Raw genomic sequence first — 10839 nt, 5'->3', positions numbered from 1 at the left:
ACACGAACCTCAAACGTTTTAATTATACTTTGTACTAACAAAGAGGATAATAATTGTCCTTTTCTTTTTCACAATCTTAGCCGAACCTCTCTTGAAAATTGCTTATGAAGCAATTTTCTCTTTAACATAAAAGGGAGTGGCGGCAAAGAGAGAAAATACCTTTTCCTTTTCTTACAAAAATTAGGTTTTCTTCAATTGTAAAAATCTCTTATATAAAAAATAGTTAAAAGGTGACTTATATAGTTAAGTTAAAATAACTTCAAGTTTGCAAGTAAGCCCTCAATATTATAACACATTATAATATTGGGCATATTACTTAATTAAACTCTTTTAATTAAGTCCTTGAAAATTAAAATCAAAATTAATTTCTTTCATATTTTTCAATCAAGGCCTTAAACTTATAACTACTTGTAATTATTCCTAAAACTTAATTAATCTATTTTAATTAAGTTTATAGAAGTTAATTACCTAGCATGTGATTTAAGTCTAACTTAAATCATCACTCTCCCAATTTAATTCAAGTGTAATCATTATGTGTAACCCATTGTATTCTTAATATGTTGGCAAAGGAATTAATTAAAGACTTAATTGATTAATACAAAGTTCAATCAATTAATTTATAATCAATTCCATAGACCAAGATTGGCATCTAGCAATTCATCATGGCTAGGCCTGGCAATTCGTGTTTTTGTATCTTAAACGTGTCAAACACGATTAGATACGTAGCACGTTAAGGTCAAACACAAACACGACGTGATTAATATTCGTGTTTGAAATTTAAAACATGTACACGTATATGTTTAATAACTGTGTGACACGACTCGACATGATTAACATGTTTATTAAACGTGTCAATATACGACATGACACAATTACCATGTTTAACACGATTAAATAAAAATATTTACAATTAAATATAATTTTATTATTTAAATTTAAAATCTATAATTATAAAAATAATTATAACAAAAAAATAATAATAACATCAAATATAATAAAATTTAATATAAATAACATACATAAAATTCATTATCATATAATATGATAAAATACATCATTAACATCTAACCTTCAAATACTAATAATATCAAAAATCATTCATAATTTTCAATCGTAATTGAATGCATATCATTAACCACATCATCAACCATGAATAAATCAAAATCAAAAACTTGTTCACCGATGTCACATCATTCCAGCATCACAAAACCTAATAATAAAATGGAAACAATATATTAATAAAATTAAATCAAAATAGAAAACATTAAATAAAATATAAAATTTAGTTCAAAGCATTACCTTTCATTGATGATTAATCAACATCAATAGTATTAGAGCATTTGGCTGATGACATTTCTTCCTTACTAATTTCTAAATTCATGACATCCATGGTAAGATTATTCATATCTGTTTCTACATATGCTACAATATAAAAAAATATTTATTAAAAATAATTAAATAAATTAAACTTACTCTAATCATGCATTTAAACACAAGAAACATAACCAAAAATAAATGAAAGAATGTATTATCAATTTCCCCAAATAGTCAATCCTTACAACATAAAATTGCCTTCACAACATCTGGTTTAAGTGAGTTTTGATATTGATCAAGAGCTTTACCCATAACACTAAAAGCAGACTCGGAAGCCATTGTCGATACAGGAATGGCCAAGATATCTTGAGCCATGGCAAAAACCTTAGGATAACAAAACTAATTTGACTTCCAAAATTGTAAAATATCCAATTCAATTGTCGTTTCAATCTTTTGTTCATCCAAATATTACTCTAGTTGAGATTTGTTCTTCGTAGTCCCAAACTCACATTTTAAATTGTCAAACTCCTAATTAATAAAAAAAAATAAAAAATATTAAAATTTAAAACAATAAAAAAAATTAAATTTAATAACAAACAATATTTCAAAAATAAAAAAATTACCATCAAGAACTCGTTTTTTCCGTTTTGCACCTTTTTCCCATCAAAAGGTGTGTCATTAAAGAAGATGGAGTATTAGAAACCTTGACAGCATATTCATCACAAAGAGCAAATAAATGATCTTTAACCTTTTTAAATTCAGCTGAATTACTCCCATAAAGCTTTGTGTAACTCCATTCCACAAATTGAATCATGTATTGATGATCAAATATTACAACTATAGCTAAAATTAAACTAAATTTAGACTAATACTTCTTAAACTTAACAAACACTTGAGTGGCCATATTTTTCAAATACACATCATCTCCACTCATATGTTCTTGCAAGGTCATGCATGCCATGAATATCGAAGGAAAGTACAAGTCAGCTGTGGGATAGTTTGTTATAGAAAACACACAAGTAATCACATAAAATACACTTAAGAACTTGCTAAGTTTCTCAATTCTATCCCACTCATCTCTAGATGGAGAAAGCTTAAAAGTTGAATCACTAATTTCCAAATGAGAAATGACCAAACGAAAATAAAGTGCACTTTCAAGTATGAGAAATGTGGAGTTCCACCTAATTGGAACATCTTGTTTTAAGCTTCTTTTTGCATTCAAATTCACTAGGCTCACACACTCTAAAAACTTTTGTTTTCTTCCTTGAGAACCTTTTACTTTCACATACTTAATACTTTCCCTCACTTTTTGGATCGCACTATCAACTTCTTTCAAACCATCTTGCACAATCAAATTAAGTATATGAGCACAGCATCTTATATGAAAAAACTTGCGTTCTCCTACAAGTTGCTTTCTCATATTTAATTGCACTTTCAACAAATCAACAAAAGTATCATTCGTAGAAGCATTATCCAATGTTATAGAAAATAATTTACTTTCAATTCTCCATTCAACTAACAATGCATAAATCTTTTCACTCAAAGCAACACCATTGTGTGAAGGTGGCATAAAGGAAAATTTCAAGATTCTTTTCTGTAGAATCCAATTTTTGTCAATAAAATGAGTAGTAAGACATATATACCCATCAATAACAACAGAAGTCCACAAATCAGAAGTTAAACAAATCCTACCAGGTGATTCTTGAAGCAAGTATTGTATCTTACATTTTTCTCTTTTATGCATATTAATTATATCAACTTTAACAATGTTCCCAGAGATCAAAACAACATCTTCATGCAAATAAGATAACATAAACTTAATGCTAGTATACTCCATAAATGATAAAGGCAAATTATGCATCACAATTACAGCTACCAGTAATTCACGAAACTTTTTAAGATTAAACTTTGAAGACCTCATTAACATTGAATTATGTTCTTTAGAAAAAATCATTTAACCTATATCACGCGTGTCTTTCATAACACAATTATCATTATGACGTTTCAAATTACTTATCCCATACTTGTTTTCATAATTCAAAATATACCCACAAAGGTTGCACTTTGCTTTTGGTTTTCCATCACTTGAGTTCTTTTCTGGCAAACGTTCAAAGGATGTCTAAATCTTTGAAGTTAATTTTTTGGGTTGGCATGCCTTATTTTCATCTACTACTCCCATTTAATCAATCTGTACACAATCATCAGATTCCTCTAAAAAATAAACATTTGATTCAAATGAAACATTGTTATTGTCAAATTTCATCTACAAACATCAGCAACATAAATAACATCAAAAATATTGATATTGTCAGATTACATATTAAATGTCACCAAAAATGAATTAAATCATTTTTCATTAGAACCAATAGAGTCCATTACTTTTCAACACCTCAAGGCTAGACATAAAAATTACAAAAAAAAACTAAAGAAATATAACATTCTCAAACCTCAAAAAGAAAAATTAACAATAATAGAAAATTAAGAGAAAGAGCAGCTAAATGTACACTATTTCTTTTTCCTTTTTCATGTTTTGTAAGAATTTATTCAATTAAACAGAAAAACCAGGGAAACGATTCATGGAACCCATATTTTTGCTTTAACTAATAACTATTTACCATATTTTTATATTGGATAAAGATTTCACTTTTTTCCATTGAAAACATGATATGTCAAAATTAACTTTAACCATTAAGAGCCTAAAGTTGTCAAAAGAGACACCTCATGGGAATAAAGGAGTAGGCCTAAAGTTTGTAAATGAAGCAAACAAGTGGTGCTCAAACCATGTAAGAGAGTTTTAGGGAGAGAAGATGGGATTCATGATCGTAGTCAGGCAATGCATCAGACAAAGCATGATATAGGGAACACAAATTTAGATAAAGATGAGCAAGAGCAAGATACAATCTTTGATTCAAACTTAAGGTTAAGAAATTCGACAATTAAAAGGAAGCAGAGGAAATTTGGGAATTAACTAACACGTTGGGACTGAATTTCAAGGAAAAGAAAGATGAAGTGATTCAAAGGATTATTGCTCTAGAACAGAGGTTGGGAGCTAGAGTAGCCAGAAGATGACATTTGAGTTGGTCCAAAGAACGTGAACAGTTGGGTGCGAAGTGGAAAAGAAGCAATGAGTTACTGGTTTGAGTCAACATTAAAATTAAGGTTGATGGGTAAGGGCGAATGAGGGGCACGTTAGTGGTTTATGACTATTGCATTCAAAGAACAATTGAGTTGTTATGTTGGTTTTGCTTCAATTTTCTGTTGGGTTATGATTTTTATTTTGCAGCAAGTATCTAGCTTTGTTTTGCAAGGTGTAGAGCTAGAGGTACCTTGTTTGCGAGGGCCTACTGAAAGCTTTTCTTGTCAGTTAGTTTACTTATATATTTTTGTTTTGCTGTATAGAGGTAGAAAGAGTGTACTCATTCTTAATGGCTTTTGTGCAGTAGAAATTTCTATTAATGTGTTGTTCATTTACCCATGCTAGAATTAATGTCGCTTGAAGTCTTTTGCCACTAAAGCTAAAGACTTGTTATGGCACATCTGGTAATGGATGAATAAAAAAACACTTTTCAAAAAAAAATAACTGCTTACCTCTATTTCAGCAAATGGGAAATGTTGATATGGGAAAAAGAAAGAGCACAATCACAGATGCAAGGAAGACAAGAGGATTTGCTTATTCGGAATCACCCAATTTAAAGAGATTTCTTGAATTTTCCCAATCTACACAGATTTCTTTAATCTCTAATAAAGAATTGAAGAAGAAAAAACTGCTCAACACTCCTAATCTAAAACTGTTAAAGTGAAAGGGGAAAGAAGAAAAAGAATTGAAGAAGAGAAAAAAGCTTACTGACTAAAAGAGTGAAGAAAGATCTAGTGCGCCGTGCATGAGGCAATCCAAAATGATAACCAAAAGTTAAAAATTAGGGTTTAGACATGTATAGTTACATTATTACTTTTATAAAATTAAAAAAAAACTTATTAAAATAATTATTTAAAATTATTTATACAAGATTAAAATAGTCTTTAATTATTAATTTTTAATAGGTTAATAAGTGTGCGACATATACATGTTTAAACATGATAACACGATTAAGTAAACGTGTTTAAAAATGTTTTAAATGTGTTTGGCGTGTTTGACACGTTAAGACATGAAAATTATTGTGTCTTAAACGTGTCAGACATGATTAGACACAAAACACATTAAAACTAAACCTAAACTTGTTTAATCTCGTGTCTTCTCATGTCATGTCTAAAATTGCCAAGCCAAATCATGACCACTCAATTGTTAGGAGAGTTAAACGGTTCTTTGACAACCTTTCAATATACAGTTTATTATTGTAATTCATTCCCTCATCATGTATCCTGAAGATGATAAGAGCTTGGTATAGTGTTTACTCTTATTGACCACCATATTCGTTTCAGTAGTTATAGCATTAGCTTTATAGAAACTTATGAAACCTTTTCATAATCTCCATGTCACCTTAGCCAATGACTCCAATAAGCTAATGTTAATCAAGAATTGATAAGATATGTCTTCTAAAACACTTGAGGTAATGATTCCTATCTTGACCACTCATTTGCTTTTGCATGCTTCTTATTATACCCAAAAGTATTTTGTTTAGGCATCCTTGGTTAAGCACATGTAGGGATACAATTAAAGCATAGCACTTTACATATAAGATAACTTTATGTTTTCAGTCTAGAGAGTATTTACAAGACTGACACATGAGAAGTGTTGCATAGACATTAGAGTGTATTACCAAATGCACTTCTCATAGCGAGTCATGTTCAGTGAACTTTCTCTCTTAGGCAAGTACTTATATTCTAGTTTCAAGTATTTTAATACTTCAATATATGAGATAGATTACTTACTTTCAAAGTAAGAAACATAGAATATACCAGTCTCTAAGCATCATTGATGCCTTGTCTTAATGATACATTGACCATGAATATTTTGAGATTATGCTTTTATGCATAGGGATCTCCTAATTGCAACCTATTACAGTTCCTTAACAAGGCATATTAATCTAATGGACTTCATCCACTTAGACTTATAACTCATTATAATTGATGTCTTAGTGATGAATGAAAACCTCTAATCATTCAATATGAATGATATTGTTGCATAAGTGGAATCAAGCTTTAACCAATCTGAATTGTCTACAGGGTTCATCCCAACATAGTATTCACCTCACTATCATCATAGAAAGAAATAAGTTTAGGGTTGTAAAATTGTGATGAAACAGAAAAAGAAAAAATAAGGTGTTAAACAGAAGGAAAGTTCAAAGTTGAAGAAAAGGCAGTATTTAGAAAATGAGAATAAAAGCTTAATATAAGTCCTAGAATGATTATGTTCTTAGGGTGAATTGAGCACCATTAATGACCTTTATCTTATCTTGACTCTAACCATACATTACAAGCTTAATAAGGAGTTAATGATCCTCGACTTAGCATTAGTCTACAATAATGGAGAGAGAGATGAAAAACCAAACCTATAGAGATCTAGTACTAATTCAAAATTTTTCATTAGTATAAACTCATCTAGATAAGTGTGATGTTCTTTGTAAAAGATTATGCACACACACGAAAATCTATTTGAGAATGAATTTGCATTTGAATTGAAACATGGACTTAAATGATATCTATATTTTCTCTTAAATTGGAGATTTATAGATATACTTTTGGGGAAATTATGAAAATCATTGATTTGGTGTTACTTATCTCTGGTTGGTTGGTTTATTTAACTTGCTTTCAGCATTGAAGTTGCTTTCGTTTTAGTTTTTCTTTTACATTTTGCTCGAGGACAAGCTAAATTTTAAGTTTGGGAGTATGATAACTTTATGATATAGAGTTATTTGATCTTAATTTTGGTTAATAATTTGTTGTGTTCTTGAGTTTTATCTTAAAATTTTTGGTTTTTTTAGCTTTTTATTTTAATTTATGTTAATTATGTTGCGTCAAATTGAATTTACATTATTTTAGGCTAAGTTAGTTGTTGATTTGTCTAAATATGACTGCTATTGATTAAATTGTGCCTTTGTAGGCGTGTTATGTTGAAGGACTTTTAATTGAAGTATGAAAGTACATTCTAGGTGCAGATTTCCATAGCATTTGTTGTGGTATTTCGAGCATATCTCCTACTCCATAAATCCAAATGATGTGGTTCTTAAACCATTGAAATGCTGAAAGGCCGAACTACAACTTCATGTTACCACTTTGCCCAGTTCAACGTTAAACCAAGAGAAAATCATGTTGGAACTTGAAGTAGTGTAGTAGAACCAGAAAATTCAAAGTACGCATTTGGTGGTCAGGGCCTTCACCACTTCATGACCATGATGCCCCTATCACTTAAAGAGACTTTCAAGAGTCTAGAAGGCTCATGGTTGTAGCTGGCACGTAAGGAAACTACAAAAAAAAAATAAAACAAGGACTCGTGGTCATGACACCCTATCACCATGGCCACGACCCTCAACAAGAAGTAGGAATTTATGTGCCTTTTGAGTTCTATTTTAGCCTAAATAGAACTAGAAAAGGAAGTTGAGCATAAGCCATGGATGAAATAGCATATGCTCAATATCAATTGCATGAGATAATTGATTTAATTCACATGTAGGGTAGAAATACACTTACATGTCATATATAGCCATAATTAGAGTCTAATTTTAATGAGTATTTCTTTATTTCAATTTGCATAAGAATATAGTAAATTGGTTAAGGAAGATATTTTTATAAAAACATCGGAGAAGACTTATAAATAAATTAGAACTCTAGGTTAATAGCTCAAACTTATCTAGTAAGTAAAGAGAGAATAGAAGAAACTTAGATGAAACATTAAGGGATATTTTAGTTCTAGACTTTTGATTGCTTGATTAATTAGTTAAATTGTTATTTTTAGTTTTAGTTTTAGTTTCTTTAATCTTTAGTAGTTTTAAATTCTATTGTTTGGATAAGATTGAATTATTTTGGTTTTAGTATGTAGCAAAAGATTTAGGCAATTGTCCGTAGGGACGAATTTTATTTTCTATTATACTACTTATTAACGGTATGTGCATTTGCGTGATAAATCTAACAACAATAAAATCCTAGTCAGTACAAATAGGGGACTTGTTCTTGAAAGGATTTTCCAATGGTCTGCACAACTAACCTATGCACTTTTGAATTCCTTCTACAAGTTGTGATTTGATGATCCACCTCTAACTTAACAGGATCAAATGCTGGTTGTGATATCTCCAGTCCCTCGTCTTCAACTATAGACAAATATCTGCAAAAGGTTTGGTATATTGTAAGCTTAAAATCTAAGTTTCCATTCTAGTAAGTGTGTGTTCAGACAATGTACAAACCAAGCTTAACTGAGTTTGACATTTATATATGTATGCAGGCATGGCTAGGAGTTTGACGTGAACAACTAAGAAAATTTCATTTTGTCATACTTTGCACCATCTTCTAAAACATAGAAAATTTAAATCTTTTTCTAAAAAAATGGGGAAAACAGGCAAAAAATATTTCATTTTTATTTTGTCATGTTTTGTTGAAAGAAAATGTTTTACATAATTTCACTTGGTCTTAATAAAAATAACTATGTAAAATAATTAAGCTCTTAATTTAAAATTTTAAATAATTCATTACTTAATTAATTAATTTAATTCAAAACCCTAAATCTCATTTTATTAAGTAATTTACAAATTATGTTAAACTAATTTATTTATTTAATTAAGGAGCCTAAGACAATCTTGAATGAGAAAAAGGAATCTGGGCAGATTTTAAGTACATATTTTTGCAGAGCAGTCCATGCTGGGTAAGGTAGCAGTGAAGAGTGAACTAGCAAAGAGGGGTCTTGTTTGTGAGGATTAGTAAATTTGTTTGTTATGCAAACTAGAATAGGAAACTGTAAATTATTTGCTCTTTACGTCTTGTGAATCATACGAATTTGGAATTTATTTCTACATATAGGTTGCACTCAACAAATCTTTTTTCATATCATGGATTGTTGTATAATTACAATGGGGGCAAAAATAGGTTTGGCAGATGGCCTTTTTTGCAATAATCTGATCATTATATTTGTTTCGAAATGAAATAGTCTTTCAAGGAAAAAAATTTGGATATGTGACAAGTGTTTGAGTTGGCTAAGATGCAAATTGCAACACGGGCTAAAGCTAAATGGCTTGTAAGGAATTAATGTATATACTACTGATATACATCATTGTCCATCTAATAAATTTATTATTAAAAGGAGTGAAGTACTTCGGCCTAATACATTTTGGCAACCTCGTCCTAATGGTTGTTTGAAATTTGATGTCTATGGTACTGCCTTTACTGCAATAGGTAAAGCTTGAATTATTGGTTTGCTATCGGACAACAAAAGATGTTAGCTCAAGTGACAATGAAATAAGAGTGAAATTCCAAAAAGGGGTGAATTGGAATCTTTAAAATTGTTTGCAATTTTGAAGGTAACAAGTATTTTCAAGCTTGGAAACCTTTTTGAAACTTTTATAGCACAACAAAATCTTGTGAAAATTTTATCTTTAGCAAAATAAAGAGTTTGAGAATAAGAAAAAGCTTACACAAGTATTTTATAGAGGTTCTGTCTCTTTTCTGACATCTTTTCCCTTAACAAGCCAATCAATTTAAGATTTACTATGAAAAATGCCTATTCAAGATTCAAACATGACCTTTACAAATCCTTTTCAAAGTTAATGTTTAACCTCTCTACCTTTTCCATTGTTAATCTATAACCAACAATCTACCTTTCATTGGTTAAGGTATAACCTCTCTCAAAGTGTAACAAAAAAGGATGAACAAGCCAATATGCCTCTATAAATACAAGGCGTTGAAGACTATAAAGGCAAGAGAGAGAATAAAGGCAAGAGAGAGAATGAAGATGTATTTAATACTTGAAACTTGTTCCTTTCTTGATCTTGTATTTTTCATAGTCTTCTCACTTCATAAATTGGGTGAAAACCTTCAATTTATACTTGGGAAGCTTTTTGGAGTCGTTAAAAAGCATTAAATGCAAGAACTAGCCACTTGTTGCTTGAAAAACACGTCCAACGGTCACTAGGTAACGATATCTATCTCTAGTATCGATTCTTGTCTTTGTTAGAGTTAAAGCTCAAATAATAATGAGTTTTTAAGAGGGGATGAATTAGAAATCTGTGAAACAGTTTGCAATTCTAGTTTAATAAACAAGTAAGAATTCAAAAATTAAACTGCAGAGATAAATCACACACAATCTTTTTACTAAGAATCAAGTTGTGATAAATCAAAAATTAACAAAGAAGAAAAAGAGCTTTATACAAAGAATTTTATAGAGATTCGGTCTCTTGGTTATGCCCTATCTCATAGTTTGCTAAGGACTTTGTAAATTCACTAAATATAAAAAAACCTTTATAAGGTTCAAGCATAACCTATACAACAATCATTTCAAAAATAAGGTTTAACCTCTTCGCCTTTTCTTTGGTTAAGGTATAACCAACGCCACCTTTTAATGGTTAAGGTATAACCTTTCCCAATGTCACAAGAATAAGAAGA

This window comes from Theobroma umbraticum, unplaced genomic scaffold (genome assembly GCF_002168275.2).
Source record: "Theobroma umbraticum cultivar Fairchild unplaced genomic scaffold, ASM216827v3 scaffold_30.0, whole genome shotgun sequence".
NCBI classification, from domain to species: domain Eukaryota; kingdom Viridiplantae; phylum Streptophyta; class Magnoliopsida; order Malvales; family Malvaceae; genus Theobroma; species Theobroma umbraticum.
This window is presented reverse-complemented; position numbering follows the sequence as displayed.